The 20,672-nt window shown below is 52.4% G+C and overlaps 1 protein-coding gene across 4 annotated transcripts in view; it reads left to right on the top strand.

Moving 5' to 3' along the window:
• The window catches only part of GJC2 (gap junction protein gamma 2), a 31,806-nt gene that overhangs the window by 1,427 nt on the left and 9,707 nt on the right, over positions 1-20,672 (top strand). Inside the window, exons 3-5 of one of the 4 annotated variants that reach the window (XM_042816715.1) lie at positions 2,189-2,411; positions 3,885-3,972; positions 20,020-20,665. The gene's annotated coding sequence lies outside the window, so the exon portion shown is untranslated. Of the gene's footprint in view, positions 1-2,078; positions 2,412-3,884; positions 3,973-14,151; positions 16,000-20,019; positions 20,666-20,672 lie in introns of those variants that run through there. The other 3 variants (XM_042816714.1, XM_042816718.1, XM_042816719.1) reach the window with 3 other exon arrangements.

Here is a 20,672-nt window from a genome sequence, read left to right on the forward strand (position 1 = left end):
CCCCCCAGTCATTAGGACCCCTTCAGCTGTGGGTCTCTCCTCCTGCTGTGCTTTTCCGTGGTGGTAACAGGGAGGGAAGTCCTCGATAACCTGCCTTATATTGGATGGCCTGCTTTCCATCGCTGCCTCTGTGTGTGATGGAGTGAAGCAGCGAATGTCTCAGTGCCTGTGCTGATGCGAAGCGATGGGGTGGGCATCGGGATGGTGGTGTGTGAAGGAGGGAGCAGGTGCTGCCGTGGCACGGTGGGCATCGCTGCACACAGAGCTCTGGAGAGGACCTTCTGTTCTTAAAGTACTGTGGGACTCGGGGCAAAAGAAAAGCAGGTTCTGAGGGTGTCGTGTGCTCAGCTCGTGTCCCATCCTGGAGGTGTGCGGTGTCCCCTGAGGGTCCTGCCCCAGCAGTTGGAACTGGTGAGGTGTCCCTTCCTGAACTGCTCCTGTGCTGTGATGTGTGGGATGCTGTGGGATGATGGTGATGGGGAGAGCAGCCAAAAGGGGCAACCTGGGGAGCACCGGCAGCAGCAAAGCTGTGGCTGGAGGGATGTGAGGGCAGGGACAGCCCTGTGGCTGGGGGCACTGACAGCTTGGAGTCACAGAATCATCATCAAGGTTGGAAAATGCTACTGAGATCATCTGGTCCTGCAAGGCCGATGGCAGCCATCCCACCTCTTTGTACAGTGACCCTAATTTGCAAGCAGGGTTTTGGGCACATATCCACAAACGAGGGGGGAGTGCTTGTGGACCATGAGGTCACCTCCTGCTAACAGGTTGAACAGAGGCACCTGTTGTGGCCTTCCCAGTGTGCCACCAAAGCCACAGACGTTCAGCCCAGGGGGGAGAGGACAGGAGGGGGCAGCCACCCCTTTCTGCTCTGCCCTTTGAGGCATCAGACAGCGGTGATCGATCTGCAGAAGTCATTTTCCATGCTCTGAACGCAGCAGCTGCCCTCAAGGGAAGGCTGGGATGTTCTCCAGCTGCGTTGCTCTTTCTCAGTAGTTCTTTGCTGGCTCTGCTGTTGCTTGCATTGGAAGCTGTCCCTTACAGAAGAGCAGCTTGGGCACCCTGGGGCTGTTTATAAGGCCAACCCTGTGGAGCAGCAGAATCGTGGAATCATAAAGGTTCAAAAAGATCTCTAGGGTCACCTGGTCTGACCTCAGCCCTCAGGGCCGCAGCTCCATGGTTCTGAAACACCTCCAGGGACGGTGACCCCACCACCCCCCTGTGCCAATAAGGGGATGTTTACACCCCACTTCCCAACCTTCTCACCTGGGAAGCTTCTTGGTGCTTCATCCCACATCCCTCCTGCAGGAAGATGATGTGGGACAAAGGTTTATCCCTGCAACTGTGCTGCTGCATTATTTTTTGGCCATGAACTGATAGCTTTTCCCACTTTCCTGCTCATCCAAGGGCTCTGGTGATACCAGTGCTGTTTTAAAGGCCAGTGTCTGGGCGGTGGCTTTAAGATGTGCAATGGCAGGGATCTCCTCCACTCTTTGGACAGGACACCAAGGTGCTGCTCAGCAGTGACCGGGTGGTGACATGCTGCTATGGCAGGGACACACGAGGGCAGGCAGTGCCTCAGAGCCCGCTCTGGGTGTCCCAACCCAAATCAACCGAGGGGAAGCCAAGAAATGCTGGAGCTGTGCTCCAGGAAAGCATCCAGCAGCCCAAATTAACCCAAAGCCCATCCACCAGCCCGTGGCTCTTTCCATCATCACGTCCCCCCTTGAGCCCATGGGCTGCAGTGCTGTCCTTGCCGTGGCTTTTCTTGGCATCGCTGCTTTTGGAGGCAGCACTGATTTTCAAGCTCGCTTCCGTGTGATTGCAAAAAGGGCCCCTGGGGGCTGAGCGATCCTGGGAAATAATTGGGCATCTGTAGCAGAAAATAAGCAAGGAGAAAAAAAGAAGTGGAAAACATCATGATTTCTTGCTTTGCCTGTCGTTGTCTGGTTCGTTCTGCGGTTCACTTTGCCTTCAACTTTTGCTGTCGGGGCCAATGGGCGCAGTGCTGGCACGGGGGTCTGGGCCGTGCACTGTGGGATGGGGGGTGGTGGTGGGGCTCAGTGGATCAGGTTCAAGGTTGGGCTTGATGACCTTGAAGGTTTTTTGCAACCTAAACGACGCTGTGATTCTAAGACTGATAGTTTCTGTCTGTTTATTTTTTGATATTCCAAATCTGCCATACCAGCCTTGACTTTGTAGCAGGAGGGAGCTGCCTGGATGCACTGGAATGGTTTGGGGGCAATGCAGCTCCCACATAAAGGGTAATGCAGCTCCGAGGGGGATGCAGTCCCTGCCTGTGCTGCTGATGGTGCCTGCCTCTGCTTCCTGAAGGACTGCGAGGGGAGTGCTGCGTGCAGACTGCTGCCACCTCATCCTGAGGCACCAACCCGGAGCTCCACAGCGAGCAGGTAGGTCCCAGAAAATCCCAACCACCAATTAACCCTCGTTTGGGACAACCAGCCCCATTTGGACTCTATCCAGGGGGCTGTTCATCCAAGCACAGATCTAGCGATGCTCTTGGAGGAGACCCTTTGTCCCCTTTTTGTGCTGGGAGGAAAGTGGGGCTGAGGGCAAGTGATAAATTTGGGTCATCTTATTGAGTGGCTGTGCTGTGTCATTGCTGGGGATTGAGGGACACCAACCCGTGGGGGGGGGGGGGGCACACACAGCACCTTGCTCGTAATTCCTTAGAGCCCAGGCATGAAAATGAGCAAAAAGCAGGGAATTCAGTACGGGAGCTGCTTTTTCTGACAATAGCAGCTGTGATTCTGCTTGTGTCGGACGTGGCTCCATCGCCATCAATAGCCCGGAGCCATCTGCAATTCAGATTGTGTGCAGTGGCAACTGGTACAACAGGATGCTGGTGCAGGCAGGGACGTGGTCCCCTCCTGGCTCTGCATTTCTTCCTCCCTGAGCATGAAAGGAGGGAGGAGCAGGATGTTTTCTGGCTTTTTCATTCCCCGTCCCGGCTGCCATGAGGTCGTGGCTGTCATTTAGGGAGGAAAAATAAAAAAGAAAGGAGGAGGAGAAGATCAAATGCTGGTGCTCACATTGAGCTCAGCACAGCCAGGCTTTGTCCCACAGTGAGGAGACCCCTGGGAGACAGGTCCTGCTCCCAGGTCCAGGTGGAGTGGCCAAGTCCTCAGAGCAGCATTGGGCACACAGCGTTTCTGCTTCTATCTCAAAGTAAGTCTCAGTGATGGAAAGCAAAGCAGTTTCATAGTGGGCATCCTTTCCCCAGCAGAGGTGCATTAGCTGTTTTTTTTGCTGATATTAGGAAAAAATACTTCTCAAAGGGAGTGGTATTGCATTGGAATGGGATGCCAGGGTGGCGATGGGGACACCATCCATGTGTTCAGGAACTGTGGAGATGTGGCACCGAGGGCTGTGGTGGGGATGGGTGTGTGGTTGGACTGGATGATCTCAGTGGTCTTTTCCAACCCATATGATTCTGTGAATCCCCCTTGCTTTTAACTTGTTCTGTTGACCACAGCCATAGAGAAGGAATTCCCCTACAGACAGGTGGGAGCTTGGTTCCCACCTCCCAGCACACCAAGCCTTTAGGTTTCCCCATCTCTCCTGCAGCCCTCTCCATCCTGGTTGCCTCCTGCTGTGCTCTTCCCCTTGAATGCAGCATCCCACAAGGATCCCTTCCGACACCAAAGGGGCCATCCTTCTCTTTCATCCATCTCAGCCCCATTTTCCAACTACTGCTGCACCCCTGGAGTATTTTTTCTTATTTCCAGGATCCACGCCACAGGCATGGAGGAGGGAGGGGGGGGGGACAATGGCAGCATTGAGCACCCGGCCTGGCTGTGGCCGCATTGTGCCTGGCAGAGAGATGCCCAGGAATAATCGCCTCCTCCTTGGCTTTGTTGCAGGGCTGCGGGCAGCTGAGCAGCAGGGATTTGCCCCCAGGGCTGCGGTTATGCGGTGAGGATCCGCATCTTTTTTTCCTGGCTGTGAAAGGTAGGGGTGGCTGTGATACGGTGGGTTGGGAAGGGGGACGTTGGGATGGGGGCAAAAGGATGCTCTGCTCCTCGTCCCTCCCTTTGGAAGGCATGCATTGGTGGGAGCTGTGAAGATTATTTTGGTGTATAAATTGCTCTGTGCCACCCGTTGTGCACATCTGTGGGGTTTGCCTGGGCATGGTCAGTTTGCACCTGGACTTATCCTGAGCTGCTTACGAAGAGAGGGAAGTGATAAAGAATTGAAGAGAACAAGAAATAAATTAATTGCTCAAGGAGAGAAATGGCTCTGGTGGAGGGCTCTGCCTCTCAGAGGTGGGGAGGCAGCAGGAAGGGCAACTGAGATCCCATTTTTCTCTCCATTTTGAGGTGTTGACATCAGGAGGAGGCTCTGAGGAAGAGCAGTGGGACAGCCCCGTGGGGATGGGGACACTGCTGTGCTCTGGGCTCTGTCTGATCCCCATCCTAAATCTCTTCCACATCCCAGAGCCACTGGAGGCATTTCCCTAAAAGAAGGTGAGGAGATGCCTCAGGATCTGGTTTCCACCTGCATACACTTGGTTGGAACTGGATGATCTTTGAGGTCCCTCCCAGCCCAGGCTGCTCAGTGAACTTCAAGCACAGAGCCTGACTCTTCCTCATGCCCTCTGCAGCTGTGCTGCTCCTCATATACCAAACAGAATCCTGTTATTGGACCCTTGGGTTGTGTTTGTGAGACCCAGCACTGCCAGCTTTCAGGTCTGCAGCCTGCTTGCTTTGCTGCCCCGCTTTGACATTGCTCCTTACAGCCCCAGCACGGATGGGAACTGGTGCATGGAGCTCAGCCCAGCAGAAGCTGCAGTTTTGCAGCTGCTGCCTTTCACCCAAGGACAAAAGGTCCATTGAGGGGGCGATGCTCTGTGTGAGGTGCTTTTGTGTTGTGGTTTTATTTTATTTTTTAAAGGATGTGAGCTCAGTTCGTCATCCCTTATTAACGCCTCTAGGTCTTTAGGTGGATCTAGCTTAAGGATGCTATTGCATTTCCATAGCCTTTATTGTCTTCATCCCCATGGAAAAAAATGATCACCTTCCCCCCTGGTTGGTGGGTGACCCACAGCTACATCCCTCCTCTCCCCAACTCTCTGGTATGATTGCAGTGGATGTGGTTGGGGTGGGCACAGGGAACTTGGTTGCAACCAACGTGTGTCCAGATGGGTTCCCTGAATGCTAAAAGGACCCTCTTGGGTCCTGCTGGTCCCCAGATGGAGGGGAGGCATTTCTCCCTTCCAGCCCCAAATGTCCATTTCATCTGTACCAAAGAAGTTGGTATATGAAGTCATATAACTTCACTGAATCCATGCTGTGTAGGAGAAAGCCGTGTTCTGTGCTGGCAGGCGGTGAGCAAAGGGTCCAGACCCCGATTATAGGATCATAGAATCACTCAGGTTGGAAAAGACCTTGAAGATCATCAAGTCCAACCACAGCCTAACCATCCTACCCTAATTCTAACAACCCTCCACTAAATCATGTCCCTGAGCAACCAATGGGGAGCACGGTAGAAGCCTAATCCAGAAGTGCAGCCCTTAACCCTAAATCCAAATAACAAAAAGGTAACTCTTAAACCTAAATCCAGAAGGCTATCCCTTAAATCTCACTCACCCTTAATTCTGACCCAGAAGGGTTACGATTAACCATTAACCTTAACTCAACCGTGTAACCCTTAGCCCTAACCCCAAGTGGCAACCCTTAACCCCAAAGGGTAACTTTTAACCCAAAGCCCCACAGGCACCTCCTCGTTCTGCCCAAATTCCCTTGCAGTGCCACAGGAGGGCAATCTGTCTCCCACCAAGAGCTTCCTTAGAAAGCATCCCAAGGAAGGAACTCCTGCAAACTACGCGAGCTATTTCTGAGACAATCCTTGGGTGTTCTCCAAGACAGAAATACCAGCAGATGTTTGTCAGTGTCTGTCATAAGGAAACCCCTCCTTCCCCTGGAGCAGAGGTGGAGCCCAGCACAGCTCACTCCGAATTTATGGCTTGTCTGGAGCTCTTCCACCTGAGGTTCATCCAAGCAGCACAAGGGTCGTTTTTAAGGCTGAGCAGCTCCCTTTGACCTGCTCCGTTGCTTGGAGATCTTGGTGACCGGCCATGTAAACTGCTGTTGTTTCTGCAACTTGTTGCCAGAAAAAGAGGAAAGACTGCAGGGCTGCTGCGTGCTGTCTGTGCAACCCATAGAGAATGTGGGGGTATGGAAACTGGGAGGAAAATGAGAGTCCCTGTTTCACTCCTCCCCTATAAATTAAGGCATAAGGAGTGAAATTACTGTTTCACTGCTAACCTTGCTGGCGCAATTTGTCTTTCTGTCTGTCTCTGCAGAGGAATCAGGTGTTGTGTGGGGACGTTTTTTGGCACGGTGGTGGATCCCCTCAGCTCTCTGGTTGCCCTCCCAGAGGTTGGGACCCCGATGCTGCCGGCGCCCAGAGCTCTGGGCTGTCCCTAAGGCTCTGTATAGACAAGCCAAGCATTTGGGCAATGACTTAAGGGTCTCTGCAACCTCTGTGTTCTCTCCTGAGGTCCATCTTCTCACTCCTCTGGGGCAGAGCAGTGCTGTGGGGAGGCTGCCCAGCCCTCCTTGGTGTGTGTGAGGGATGTTGGGCAGGGGGCAGATGGGGATGGTGTTGTGTGTGATTGCAGGGTGACAGGGGCTGAAGGTTCCTCTGGTGGTCTCGGAGCAGGGCCAACTTTGTTGCATGGAATTGCCCAAGGCCCTGTCCAAATGAGTTATTTCCAAGGGTGGAGATTTCACCAGCTCCCTGTGCCAGTGTCTGTCATGGAGAAAATGATTTTTTTTTTTGTGTTAGGTTGAATTTTTTCTGACTGTTGCTTATCCTTTCACTCTCCGCTTCTGAGGAGAACTGGGGCCATCTTCTGTGGAACCTCCCCTGGAGCAGCTGTACGTATCAACAAGCTTGTCCCCTTCTCTCAGCATCACAGAACATCCTGAGTTGTGAGGGACCCTCAAGGATCCCTGAGTCTAGCCATGAGGTGGCTGCTATGGAACTACAGGCCACCAAGAGGGGCTGTAGGGCCATGAGGCCTCTCCTCAGCTTCCTCTGCTGTGGGCCAACAAACCAAGAGACCCTCTGCCCCCCAGATCCTTCCACGTGGGTATGAGCTGCTCCACAGGGTCAGGACAGGCACTGAGGCCGTGTTACTGCCCTCTCCACTAGGATTAGCTCTGTGTTGACATAGTTCTCCCACCAGCAGGACACAAACGGATGGAACCTGGGAACGTGGCCCGGAAATGCAGCTCAGGGCGGGCAGCTGAGCTGGAGCATCGCTGCCGGCCCCAAGCATCTCCTGCTTCCTTCCCACCAGGAGGGCTGGGATGTTCCTGCTGTGCTTCCTGCCCAGGGGAAGGTTGCAGCTGCAGGGTGGGAATTTTAGGGAACAGAGGAGCTGGGAGCCAGCACCCTAACATAGAATCCTAGAGTGGCCTGGGTTGTAAAGGAGCACAGTGCTCATCCAGTTCCAACCCCCTGCTGTGTGCAGGTCACCAACCAGCAGCCCAGGCTGCCCAGAGCCACATCCAGCCTGGCCTCGAATGCCTCCAGAAATGAGGCATCCACAGCCTCCTTGCAATAATAGAATCATTGGGGCTGGAGAAATCCTCTAAGATCATCCAGGTCTGACTGTTCACCTGCCACTGCTGACTGTGCTCCCCAAGTGCCACATCTCCATGGTTTTTGAACACCTCCAGGACAAGGACTCCTCTCCTCCCTCCCCCCTACCTCCCTGAGCAGCCCATGCCACTGCATCACCACGCTTTCAGAGAAGTTCTTGCTAATATCCAAGCCTGCAGGCTGAGCAGGATGCTGCTGTCCCTCACCGTGGCTGAAAAGGATTTTGAGGGCTGCATCTTTGGGTATCTGTTGCAGTAAATCCAACAGTAACCACTGGTGACACTCAGCCTGGGAAATGGCCCTACCCATGCATCCAGTGCTCTCTGCTTTGGAAACCTGCTGCTGGTTCCTGAGCCAAATTCTTTTGGGCACGTTTTTATCATCCCGTTTTTCCTGCTGGGGACAATGGTGCTGCTGGCTGCTCTGCTCAGCCATTTCCTCCTCTTTGACAGACAGGAGCAGTTAACTGGCCCTACTGCAAAGCTCACGTCCTTGTTTCCCCCTCAGGCTGCCCAGCCGTGGGGAGCAGTCACTGCATGGTGACACAGTGCAAGAGCAGACATGTGTTCCCTCACCCAGAGAGTATTTTGTGGGACCTGTGTGAGCTCTGCCATGTCGCTGAGGTTTTCTGCACCATCCTCTGGCTGGGGCTGGTAGTTTAGGTCCAGTTGAGATGTCTGGGACATCTGCGTAAGCACCAGTGTCTGTCCTGCAGACACCAAATCCCAACCAGGCTTGCAGACCCTCCAGATGAGGTGCTTCAACCTGCAAGCTCTGCTGTCTGCAGCTCCCAGTGCCATCACCCTTCCAAAGCCCACCCCTCTGCCCTGCACATTGCTCCCGTCCCCACGTTCAGCCTCAGGAGTTGGACTCAACGATCCCTGTGGGTCCAACTCAGGATATTCTGCACTGGGGGTTAGCCTCCAAGATCAGCTCCCCATCCCAATGCCACGTTGATGATAGAAAGGAAACGAATGCTTTCCCTCAGAAATGCTGCTCCCAGGCAGGGAGCTTTCAGCTTTCAGCCACTTGAGATATCCTGGCTGTGAGTGCTCAGTTCTGGGAAGGCTGCTGGCTCTCACAATCCTCCCGCTGCTCCCAAGGCGGTGCTGGGGAGGAGCAGCCTGTCCCTGATGTAGCCACCTCTCCAAGGGCACGAGGGGAAGGCTGACATTCCATGGAGCTTTGTTGAATGCTGACGAGGTGCTTGGCTGGGTTTAGCAGGAGGTGGGAGCTCTCAGGCTACCAGCAACTCAGGCAAAGCATTTTTCATGTGTTGGGGACAGAGCTGGAGCCCCTGGATGTGAGCGAGGGTGAAGCAGGTGCCTGGAGGTAGGGGAGTGTGCACCCACCTTCCTTGGCTGGGCTTGCTGCTCTATCCAGAAGACCTTTGCTGGAGAAGTCAGCTGCTTGGCTCCTGGTTGAACAGGCCTCGATGCTCGCACGGGATGGACACGGCGTTTGGTTGAGCAGGGCACGTTCCATCACTGGGACCAAGGCATGGAGAACTGCCCAGCGTCCTTGGGGAGAGATGAGGAGATCCATTGGGCCGGCGGAGCTCCAGCACACGTCCCCTGGTGAGATGCACTGCACACCCTGGTGGCGTTGGGAGATGTGCCTGTGCTGTTGGCCTGCCAGATGCCCTGGGGTTGTTGTGTTTGCGTTGCTGCTCTTTTGGTGTGTTGTTGGGGGAGAGCCGTGGCCAAAATAAATCCATCTTGGCTCTGCAGGGTGCTATAGGGTTTGAGCGAGGATGTTTCTGCCCTGAGACTGGAGGAAGCTTCAGTGGCCAACAGGGGAGGACAGGACTGCTGGGTGAGTCCGTGCTGGACTGTATGTGGTGTGTAGCTGTGATCCAAGGAGGTCCTTGGGAAGGTTTTGATCTGCTTTCATCCTCTAAATGAGTGGAGGCAGGTTGGATATCAGGAAGAATTTCTTCTCAGAAAGAGCGGTGATGCAGTGGCACAGGCTGCCCAGAGAGGCGGTGGGGTCACCAGCCCTGGAGGTGTTCAAGGACCACTGATCCCACTGAGGGATGTGGTCAGAGGTATGATGGGGGTCAGTGGTTGGACTTGGTGATCTGAGTGGTCTTTTCCAACCTGAATAATTCCATGATTCTCCTGAGGAGTCTATGAGAGGCTCATTTGTAAGAAAAGCTTATTTCTAGATGCTGTTGTATGGCTGCCCTAGAAAATGGAAGGAGATGGATGAAAAAAGCTGACATCCTCACTCCTCAGGGCAGCGAGACTAGGAGAGCAGCAGAGGAAAGCAGGCAGCTTTCTGCAAGAGATGTCTAGCAGCAAAAACACGTGAGGTTTTTACATGCTGGTCAGGATGTGTGTGGGTGTGGAATTGATTTAATTTGATACTCCAGGAGCACAGCTTGCCCGGAGATCCCAAGGTGGGAGGATGAGAAGAAAGCTCTGCTCCCAGCAGCTGCCCTGCTGCAAGGTTTGGACTGGCAGCGTTCTTTTTAACTCAGACCTGCAGTCCTGGAGCCTCCAGGCAGGTCACAGCGCTTTTTGGCCAGTCCAGAAGATTTTAGCAGCAGTTTGAGTGATTTGTATCAAGCATCACAGAGTGTTTATGTTGGTGGGGTGTAGTTTATCTACGGCTTGAAATATTTGCTGACAGCTCTTACAGCTGGAGTTTAGTAACAGCAGAGCACTGCTGATAGACCTGCAGTCGTTTGGGAAAGAGCTGATTTAGGGAGAGGAGTGAGAGCCCCATTGGCCAAGGTGAAGAGGGGACTTCGCCCACTGGTCCCAGTGAAGCTGTGACACCAATGCCAGCCATGTCCTGTGCCCAAAGAGGCCAGACTGCAGTGCCCAAGGCATTGCCTGCCTGCAGCCCCTGACCTGGCAGGACAGCGTGGTCAGCAAAAAAGCACTGGTTTGGGGAACCTCCAAAAACGATTGCTCAGAAGGGCTGTCGTATAAAGCAAGCCAGCTCATCTGTACACTCATACAGGGGAGCACCTTCTGCTGGTGTAAATACAAATCACTTCCATCCCTCTGACCTTCTCACTTTGTGAGGTTGCAGGGATCTCAGTGGCAGAACTCAGGTTTTACTGAAATGAGAGAATTTAGGGAGATCCCATCAACATCTGTGGGGTCTGGAGGAACCAAAGCTCGCAAACATCCCACAGAAAGCATCTTACTGCCCTTCTGCAGTCTTCTGCTGAAGGCAGGATGACCCCTCTCCTGTTGGACCTAGCTGAGCTCCAAAGGGTGACTCAGCACCTAAATGCAGGCAGTGAAATCCCACCCAAGCATCATAAAGGACACTTTAGGATCCCACCTCAAATGTCCTGAAGGATCTCATCTTGGAGGACACAACGGAGTGTGGTCAGGGACTGGGGCAGGTGTTCTGCTGGAAGAATTTTCCCCCTCCTGCTTTCACATCAGTCCCTTTTGGGGAGAAGCCACTGTGCTGCACGTGGTTCTGCCTCTGCACCACTTGCCCCATGCCCCTTTTCCTAGAAGCATCTGCAGAGCCTCCCCACCTGGGTAAAAGGGCACTTTATCCCCAGGCAGTTGATGAGGAAAGATCCTGATGTGCTTTAGGCCGTTGCGTCCCCCTGGAAAGGGAGGGAGAGAAATCCACAGGACTGGAGGCACAGCTCTGTGCCTGTGACACTAGAGAGCTGAGTGAATGTGGTGGAGACAGGCTCACTGGAGCAGTAAAACTTTGGTATGTGTGAAACCTCTATTAACCTGTGGCCCTTGTTAATGTGTGGAGGCAGAAACGAGCCGTACAGCAGGAGGGCTCATCCTGCTGATATTCCTTGTAAAGGGAAGCTTCCAACAGAGGGGCCAACACAAATATTTGTAGCACAGACAGGGGCTGCCTGATTCAGGAATGCTCCTGTGCCTGGACAGGAGGTGACATCATCCAGATTCCTTCACTGAGGAATGCAGGGTTTGCCTCTTCCCTTGCCAGTAATTGCTTCTTAAAAACAGACCTGCCCAGGGATGTACATCTGACCCCGCTCTGCCTGTTGCACAGTCCAAGGTCCTCCTGTTCTTCTTTCGTGGAATTTGCAGGGATAGGAATGAAAAGTATTGGAATTGGTAGTTCACTAAATTATAGGCAAAAGCTCCCAAAAAGCCATAAGCAAGGACTTATCAGAAAACTGGGGAGGGACTGGAGCAGGTGGGGAGAGCAGACCTTGTCTTGGAGCTGGCTGGGATGGATGGAGCCAGTGATGGGCTGGGGATGTGTGTGACAGGACAAGGGGGAATGGTTTTAAACTGAGCCAGGGGAGCTTTAGGTTGGATATGAGGAGGAAGTTTTTTCCCCCATAGGGTGGTGAGGCACTGGCACAGGTTGCCCAAGGAGGCTGTGGATGCCCCATCCCTGCAGGCATTCAAGGCCAGGCTGGATGTGGCTCTGGGCAGCCTGGGCTGCTGGTTGGTGACCTGCACACAGCAGGGGGTTGGAGCTGGATGAGCGCTGTGCTCCTTTGTAACCCAGACCATTCTAGGGTTCTATAAGAGCTGCAGGGGGGCCATTTGCATTGCTCCTTGATGACCCTTGGTCCTAGGACCCCCATTTCTTGATTCTGTGAAGCCCAGCAATGGTATCACAACTGCAGGATTACTGTGTCATGACTGCATTGGATATGCTGACATGCAGAGTGTTCCGGCTAACCACCGTACACCCCCTGATGGACTGATAGGACAACCCCAAAGCAAAGCCTAATTCCCCCTCCACACAACCCTTGACTTCTCTGTGGGGCTGAGCATTGTGGCAACGTCCCATCCCTGAGCTCACAGCCCTCCACCTCTGCCTCTGCGTTGGCTCCAGCACACAGCGCTGGAAAGTTGTGGCGGTCACTGATGTCCACATGTCATCAACACTTCCACCAGCCCCTGCTGCAGCAGAGGGGTCAGTTCCTGTGGGATGAAGGCCATCGTCGTCATTTCAATAGCTGGAACTAGGTGTAGCTGAGCTGTGCCCCCATTATGGGTCCAAGGGAGGGATTTAGTGGTTGGAAAGGCACAAAGCAATTTGCTCCCAGTGCCTGAAAGAGGATGGCTGGCAGGAAATGAAAGCGCCCTTCTCCAAGGCTGGAGTGGTTTTACTCCTGCACTGGTTCTTTAATTTTCCGTCAGGTTTTAGAAATTCTTGGCTGTTACAACTGGACAATTAAATCCAGAGCAGAAAAGAAGGGCTCCAGCCAAAGAAATAAAACACTTGGTCAGCCAGTTTTTTGAAAGGGGGATGGAATGAAGATGCTCGAATGGAAAGCAGCAGAGCGAGGGCTGCAGTCCTGAGGATGCTGAGAAGTGCATGGAGAGGATCTGCTGGATTTTGTTTGTTGCTGGAGCTAGATTAAATCAGAAGGGGCAGAGGTAAAGGGGATTATGGTCTGGGGTGAAGTGATGACATTTTGGGAAGGGTGTAGGCAGGAGAGACCCATCCAAGAGGGAGGCAGTGGTGTAGCTGCTTTGTGTCAGGACCCACATGAGACAGAACTGCAGTGGAAGAATGGCAGAATGGTCGCCCAGGAGATGGTACAGAGGCGGCCGAGCAGCACTGATGTTGGCTCTAGAAGGCTGAGGTGAAGGCTCCCAGGCTTCAAAAGCAATAGGGACCCAAAGCCCATCCAGGAATAAAGGCTGTGGTGGGTGAAGATCTGCATTCAGTGCAAGTCTCTGGGTACATCACAGCTCAGTGAGCTGGATGCTGCTCCTCCAGCCCCCTGCAGCAGCACCCGTGGCCTGAAGTTCTCTGCCTTGTCTGTCCTTGTGCATGCTGTCCTGTTGTAAAGCAAGGCTGCCCAGGTTTGTGGTTTTGGTTTGTGTGTCTGAAGGGGCAGGGAATTCTGTAGTCACTCCTCAGGCTTCCTCAGAAACACAGATGGTGTTGTGGTTTCTTTATTATTCCTGTCTGGAGGCTAAAGGGAGGATGCCTTGCAGAGAATCATGGAGTCATTAAGGTTGGAAAAGACCGCTAAGATCATCGAATCCAGCCGTCACGAGGAAGGGAGGGGAGGGGCCAGATGTGGAAAGAGTGAATTTTCAAGAAGGTTCTCCTACAAATGTATCTTCTTTCCTCAGTTTCTGCTCATGGCCAGGTCGCTGCTTGCAGCTATTTGATCCAGAAAGTCTCCAGAGGCGTTCAGGAGTACCGAAATGCAGTTTGCCAGGTGCCCAGCTAGTGACCAGCACAGGAGAACAACCTGCAGTAAACCTGCATCTCAGTGTCTGCCTGTAGGGTAACTGATACCTTGATTTGGTGTTTCTAAGACCTGTGTATCAGATGGTGAAGGAGGATGAGGGATTTCTCGTTTGCTCCCTCTTTCCTTTGCATTTTACGTGCTGTTCAGCTCTTTAAACATCAGTGTTCACTGGAACAGGTTGCCCAAGGAGGCTGTGGATGCCCCATCCCTGCAGGCATTCAAGGCCAGGCTGGATGTGGCTGTGGGCAGCCTGGGCTGCTGGTTGGTGACCTGCACACAGCAGGGGGTTGGAACTGGATGAGCACTGTGCTCCTTTGCAACCCAGGCCATTCTGTGATTCTATGAAATGCAAGCAGAAAACTGGGAGAGGAGTTGATGAATGTCAGGGTGGGCTTCTAGCATTACTGAAGGTTAAACTGTGCCTGTAGCATCCTCTGTGTCCCATCTCAACCTGGCAGAGGGGAAAGCTTGCATCACACATCGCTGCTTGGGAGCCAGACAAGTGCCTGGTGCCTGGTACAGGGATGTGTGACCCCTGTGCAGCCCCAGTGATGCTGGCTGCTCGTTGCTGCTCAGTGCTCCACCAAAACTCGCACCCATGCACCTGATGATCTCTTGGAAACATTTCTACCTTTGGGAGTATTCTGTTCTGTCAGCAAAGAGATAAAAAAAGCTTCATCTTGCTTTCCATTTGCTCAGCTTGTGGGTCAGCCCCAAGCATTGCTGGCTCAGCCCTGCAGCCTCTGTGCAGAGGCTTCCCTGTGTCAAAGGTGAGGAAGGGCTGTTCTCCTCCTCCCAAATCTCCCCCTCTTCCCCTTCCGCCTCGACATGCTCATTCATGAAAAAACATCTGCTGGATGGATGAGGAGACAGAAATTAACACTGGCACGTTTTTCCCACTCGTTGGCCAAGGGAGGTTGTAGGCTCAGAGGGTTTTAATCTTTGTTTTCACAGCTGGATTCAATATTGCGCTTTCTCCTCTCCAGTGTTTCATTGCTGCTCATTCCCCCGAGCAACCTGCTGCAAAGCAAAGTGTGCACTCACATTGTGGGACAGCTCACAGCCAGCTTCCCTGGGGCTGCCTGCACCTCAGGACCCATGACCCTCACAGCCCCCTCTGCTCATTAGGGATTGTGCTGAGATTTATGCTCTCCCACTGAGGCTCCAGAAGGGCGATGCTGCAGTGACGAAGGTTCCATCCCACGAGGATCCTCTGAGAGCATCTGGCTGCAGCTCAACTCTCCCAGCTCCTTTCCACCTGGCTCCACGTGGGGTGAAGAGGTCCCAGCAGCAGGAATCAGCTTGGTCCGTCCTTTGGTAGGGGCAAATGCGTGGGGTCTGCCTTAGTCCTGTGCATGGAGCAAACCCTCAGCCTATGGTGCCAACCGAGACATCATGGGTCTTTCCTCTGCTGCAGGGTTTGGTTATAAGGTGGAGGGTGTACAGAATGGGATGTAGGCTTTGGTGGAGGTGGTGGAGGGTTTTTGTGACGCTCTTGTAGGGTTCTGTGGTGCTTGTGTAGGGCTTGGTGATGGTGATGTAGGGTTTTGTGATGCTTGTGTAGGGTTTACTAGTGCTTGTGTAGGGTTTGGTGGAGTTGATACGCAGTTTGGTGGAGGTGGTGTAGGGCTTGGTGGTGGTGTAGGTGAAGCCTGGTGCTCCTGTAAGATCTGATGGTACTGGTGGTCCTGGCAGTGTTTTGGATCTCTGGATGCCCAGCACATAACACAGGCAGCTGTGTCCTCATGCACATTGCAGTGGCTGAGGTGCCATCAGCCCCTCATTGGGTGCCCAAGGGCTCGGACCTCAGGCTCTGAAGTTCTTAATGTCAAAGCTTCAGGCATCAGCATGGCCTGATGCCAGATGGGACTGGCTCCATTCCCACCTGTACACCAGCCTGAAGGCACCTCTCCACCTCACCATATATCTCCAGGCAGAGACACCCATCCAACACCATCCCACCCATCCTGCGAGCTTTGGGGACGAAAACACACGTGTCCCGCCTTCTTGGCACTGGGGATCCAGCTGTGGGGCTCAGTGCAGAAAGCCTCACACAGGGTGGGGGCCCACCTATATAAACAAGGCCAGGAAGGCTCCCAGCCATTCCCACTCCTTGCTCCCCTTTGGATCTGAGCAGCCATCCTCCGCCGATGCTCCCACCCCTGGCTCTGCTGGGCAAGGTACCGTACCGCTCCTCCGGGCATCTCTGTCTCTCATTTCTCTTTTCTGCACGTAGATATGACTGCTTAAATATCTCTGTGTATAATTACCTAAGTGTCCATTGAAATATTTACTGGTGATACTGGTGCAACAGTAAATCTTGGTTGGGTGAGTAGAAACCTGCAGCAGTCGTGCCGGTACCCAGCTAGAAGGCTGGGAAATCTCATAGTAGTACCGTTTCCTTTTCACTTTGCTTTCAGTTTTCTCTGTTATGTAAGAACAGCACATCCAACCTGTTTATTTCCACATTTATCATGTGTTAGACTCACGCTCTGTTCCCTTTCAGCTGTGTTTAAATCTTATTAGTACTGGTCATCAGGTCGCATCCAGATGGGTCGCATTCCCACACGGAGTGGTGGGGGACATCCTCATGCAGAATTCATGTCTTTTCTGTGTTGTAAATACTTGCACTTGGCAAACTGCAGTTATTTTTGGAGTGGTGAAGAAACCTTTATATCTTTGTACCCAGTTCTCATTGCTGCCACTTTCTGGCGGGGACATAGGGCTGCACTAATCCACATGGACCAAGTTAAATCCTGGTGGGAGAACTGTCCTGAGAGCTGCTACATGTAGTGCGGGACTTTGGTCACAGTGACACTTGTCCCCATCCTGTGTCTGACAGGAGAGGTATGTGCTGTGAAGGTGACACCATCATTTTTCTGACTGGGGCTGCTAAATAATAGTCAGACTCTCAGAGTCAGCGATCCACCACACACAAATGAAATAAAGTATTTTCAGTGTCTGCAGGATGAGGTGAGCGTTCTGCCCTTGCTTTGGGACTTTGTCTTTATCTCCAACCTCCGAGATGTCCATAAATGCTGAGTTGCAGTTCCCAGCCTGGTTGGGTTCATCCTGCAGGACGCTGCACGAACCTCTGCTCTTTGCTCCTCTTGTTCCTCCTCCTTTTTCCTGGGGCTCTTCCAGGCTCCCCTCTAACAGCAGCCTGTGGACAGGTGCTGGGAGAAAAACAGCTCCCTGGAACAGCCCAAAATGGGGCCGTTTTTGATGCCGCTTGAATTTTTGCAGAGTTCCCTCATCTTTCCCATGCACCCTGGCCTTTCTCCTCTCCATGCATCTCTGCTCAGTGAAGCGCTAAAGGAGGAGCTGAGGGCGATGAGGGGTGGAGGTGAACTGTTGCACGGCCACTCATTGCCTGGGGATCCGCTTCCTCCGGTTTCTTTTGATTTTTTGGGGATTTTTTTTGCACGTTCAGGAAGGTCTCCAGCAAGTCAAGCCTGGCTGGATTCATAGTGCTGCACCGGCAGCCAGCAGTGCTGGGAATGCCGGCTGGGAGCTTTATTGCTTCCTGTTATGAGGGTTCAGGAGATGCTCTGGGTTGGTGGGAGAGACGTGGTCCAGCACGAGCGCCAGGTTTGGCCCCAGCACATGGGGTGGGGTTGGAAATGTGGGGTTTTTTTTCCTCTTTGCTTCTCCGGCTGCTTCAGGAAAGGGAAGCAAATAAAGGGAATAATTGCTCGCTTTGGCCTTTGCAGAGACCTCTGGCTGTTGAAGCAGATCTCTGCCTTGGGTCTGCTTGCTTTGGAGCGAGAACAGACGGAGAGAAGAATGCTATGAAGGGCAGTGTCCCCATCACGGGTCTTTTCTTGTCACCTCTTTGCATGTCAGCCTTGAAAACGTCAGAAAAAAAAAGGTTCCATCATAAAAAAAAAAGGGGATTTTGTCAACATCGAAATTTATCTCAGGAATGCGTCCAGTGCAGCGAAAATTTCAGTCGGGAAGGGCTGGAATAAATATCTTCTGTGCTCCAGCCCGAGCTTAAATGCTTCCTCTGGGCTTTTGTGCTTTGTGATTTAAATCTTATTGTTATTTCCCTTTATTGGATTTTTCTTGTCATTTTCAAAGAGAAGTGCTTTTACCTTTCCGCAGTTATGATTCAGTGAAATCCCAGGGAAACATTGCACTGTTTTTCAGCAGGAACATTCTTCATCCTGCTAACATCTGGCTTTTTCCTCTGATCACCAACCAAAGCAAATTTAATAGAAATTCTGTTTTCTGACTTATCTTCAATGCCAAACCGTGCTCCACATTCAGTGGTGATTGGGAGCTTGAATTGATTTTTGCAGAGCGTGTTGAAGAAATCGGCCTTCACCTTGTTTTCAGGCATCCTCTTGTCACACAGCCAAAAATCCTTATGGGCTCTTTTTCTCAGTTTGGTCCTTGCAAGGGGCAGAGACCCACCGCCGTGTTGTCATCCAGGTTAAAGCTTTGAAGAGATTGTAGAATCGTAGTGTTGTTAAGGTCCAACCATCAGCCCAGCCCCTCCAGGCCCGCTCATAGAATCACTAAGGTTGGAAAAGATCTTGGAGATCACAACGCCCAACCGTCCCTGCTCACAGAATCACTGGGGTTGGAAGAGACCCCTAAGATCACCGGGTCCTGCCGTCATCCCGTCACCACCTGGGCCACCAAATGGATGCAGAGCAGAGAGCACAGACGAATGGACCCGATGCTGATGGGGTGACGTGCCGTATCCGCACCAGGGCCGTCACCACCACTCTTCTGAGAAGCCCACACAGAGTTCTGTGATGGAGCAGATCTGAACATGGGCGTGATTCACCCTGATTGTACGTTTTTACTGTGAGACTGTTGAGGTTTTGGCTGCGTCCTTACGATGTGAGCCCTGATTAGTCCAACATCTTGGACAACACCCGAAGCATCCTGGTCTAGAGTGAAATGTCCCTGCCTGTGTCAGAGGTTGGAATTGGTCCCAACCCAAACCATTCTGTGATTCTACAGCAAAAATGAGCCCTTTATGGGCTCTTTTGTAGCCCACTTTGTATGCGAAATAGGGCGTAAATGGCAAAGTCAGAGCTATTAATCACTAGTGCTGCAAAACAAGAGTACAAATTCTCTGATTCCTGTGACTAAGGACAAGACTGTGATCTTCTAGAGGTGGTGTTTGAGGAAACACCAATTTCACAGCCCTGGGAAGGGGACAGGTGAGAACCCACAACCTGGGCTGGATGTAAGTCAAGTGGCAGGCATGGGGCAGTCCTCCTCGTCTTCCTCCTCTTCATCTTCCTCCTCCTCCTCCACACCCAGCAGTGCCCGCCCAGGACCAGCAGAAGACAATGCAGATAACGGCAGGAGGAAGGGAAGCGGAGCGCAGGAGGAAGCGCTGACACGGAGGCTGCCCTTCCCTGAAGCACATGTTTACATCTGACAAAGATCTGTGCTGAACGCTGTTTCTGGAACAGCTCTGCTGGAGGCGTGGGGCTGCAAAGAGCAGCACAACAAACCAGAAGCACTAATGAAATCAAAACCTGTCTCTTTTTCCCTTTTTTCTTTCTTTTTTTCTTCTTTTCCCCATTTAGCTCTTATGTTTCGAAGCGTCGCTTCTGCTCACAAAGCCAAGAGCTGAGCCTGTCTCTCTGAGGCTCTCACCGTCGCTCGCTGTGAGCCGTGGGCTGCAGATCCCTTTTTCTCTCTAGGTTCTGTAAAATAAGTCTCCATACTCATGTGATGCTGCTTCATGGGTCTTCTTTTTTAATAAGCAAGCTCGGTATTTGAATGCATTTCTTCACTTTGTGTAGTTTTGAAACAAATCAAATGGAAACCCAGAAGGTGAAAATTAGAGAAGAAACTGAACTCAGTGTCATGCATTACAGAGCTGTGTCAGTCTGGGGCCAGACTGGATACGTATGTTTGCTACTCATCACTTAGCAGGAAGATGTAACACCAGATAGAACCATAATTAATGACTGCAGTTATTCATTTCAATGGGAAGCCAAGAGAAACACGTCAGGAATACCAGTGGTGTCAGCTGGGTGAGGTGACCCCCAGCAGCCAGAAGTGTCCAGGCTTTTGTCACATCCATCCCCCTTTGTTTCCTGTTCTCAATGCCAAGCACTAACTGAAGCCCAGGGTACTGGATGCTGCACAGGGAGTGAAAAGGTTCCTATTGCTCTTTTAGGCCATAACATTTATTTATGGCTACAAAATCTCTGTTTGTTCTCCAGTGTCTGCCTTGGAAGGAAGAAAACACAGGCTGTGTATGAGCGTGCATACCCCTGCTGTTCTGTTATTACCCTGGATACACGCAGCCAAGGTTTTGGCCCTTGCATAACCTGCTCAAATGGTAAAAAACCAATGAAAGCAGGCAGGAGGAAACGCTCAGCCTTCCCCAGGCGATGGGTTGGGTTCATGTGATGGGAACCACGCAGTCCCCAGAGCCTGGAGCAAGAGAAGATGATGGCCAGCTTGTTTGCAGCATGGATGCTCCAAGAAGACGTCCACCAGAAGAGATTACTGTGTGTATAAATAACCTTGCAAAGAGTCTGAAGAGCCTGTGTGACCCGTGGGACTGGAACTGCGCTGAGCTGCCTTTTATCTCAAAGCCGCTGCCTGCTCTCCTGCGGAGTCTGGAAGTTATTTTTAAGTAACTAATAATCCTGCTCCACAGCTCCATCCTGCACCAGCTGGAGCTGCTGGAGGTCTCACCCCAGCCTGTGGTGGGAAGGAGATGCTGGCGGCCATCCCTCGGGTCTGGTGGGTCTCACGGTCCTGTAAAGGCGGGTGTGAAATGTGTTGGGAGTGGGATGGCAGAATGGAGGTGACGGCCAGGTGAAACCCTGTGCTGCCCCGGATGTGAGGGATCGTGCAGGGGTGAGTA

Source organism: Centrocercus urophasianus, unplaced genomic scaffold, assembly GCF_019232065.1.
Source record: "Centrocercus urophasianus isolate 14NV4802_14NV808 unplaced genomic scaffold, USGS_Curo_1.0 seq_16, whole genome shotgun sequence".
In the NCBI taxonomy this organism is placed as follows: domain Eukaryota; kingdom Metazoa; phylum Chordata; class Aves; order Galliformes; family Phasianidae; genus Centrocercus; species Centrocercus urophasianus.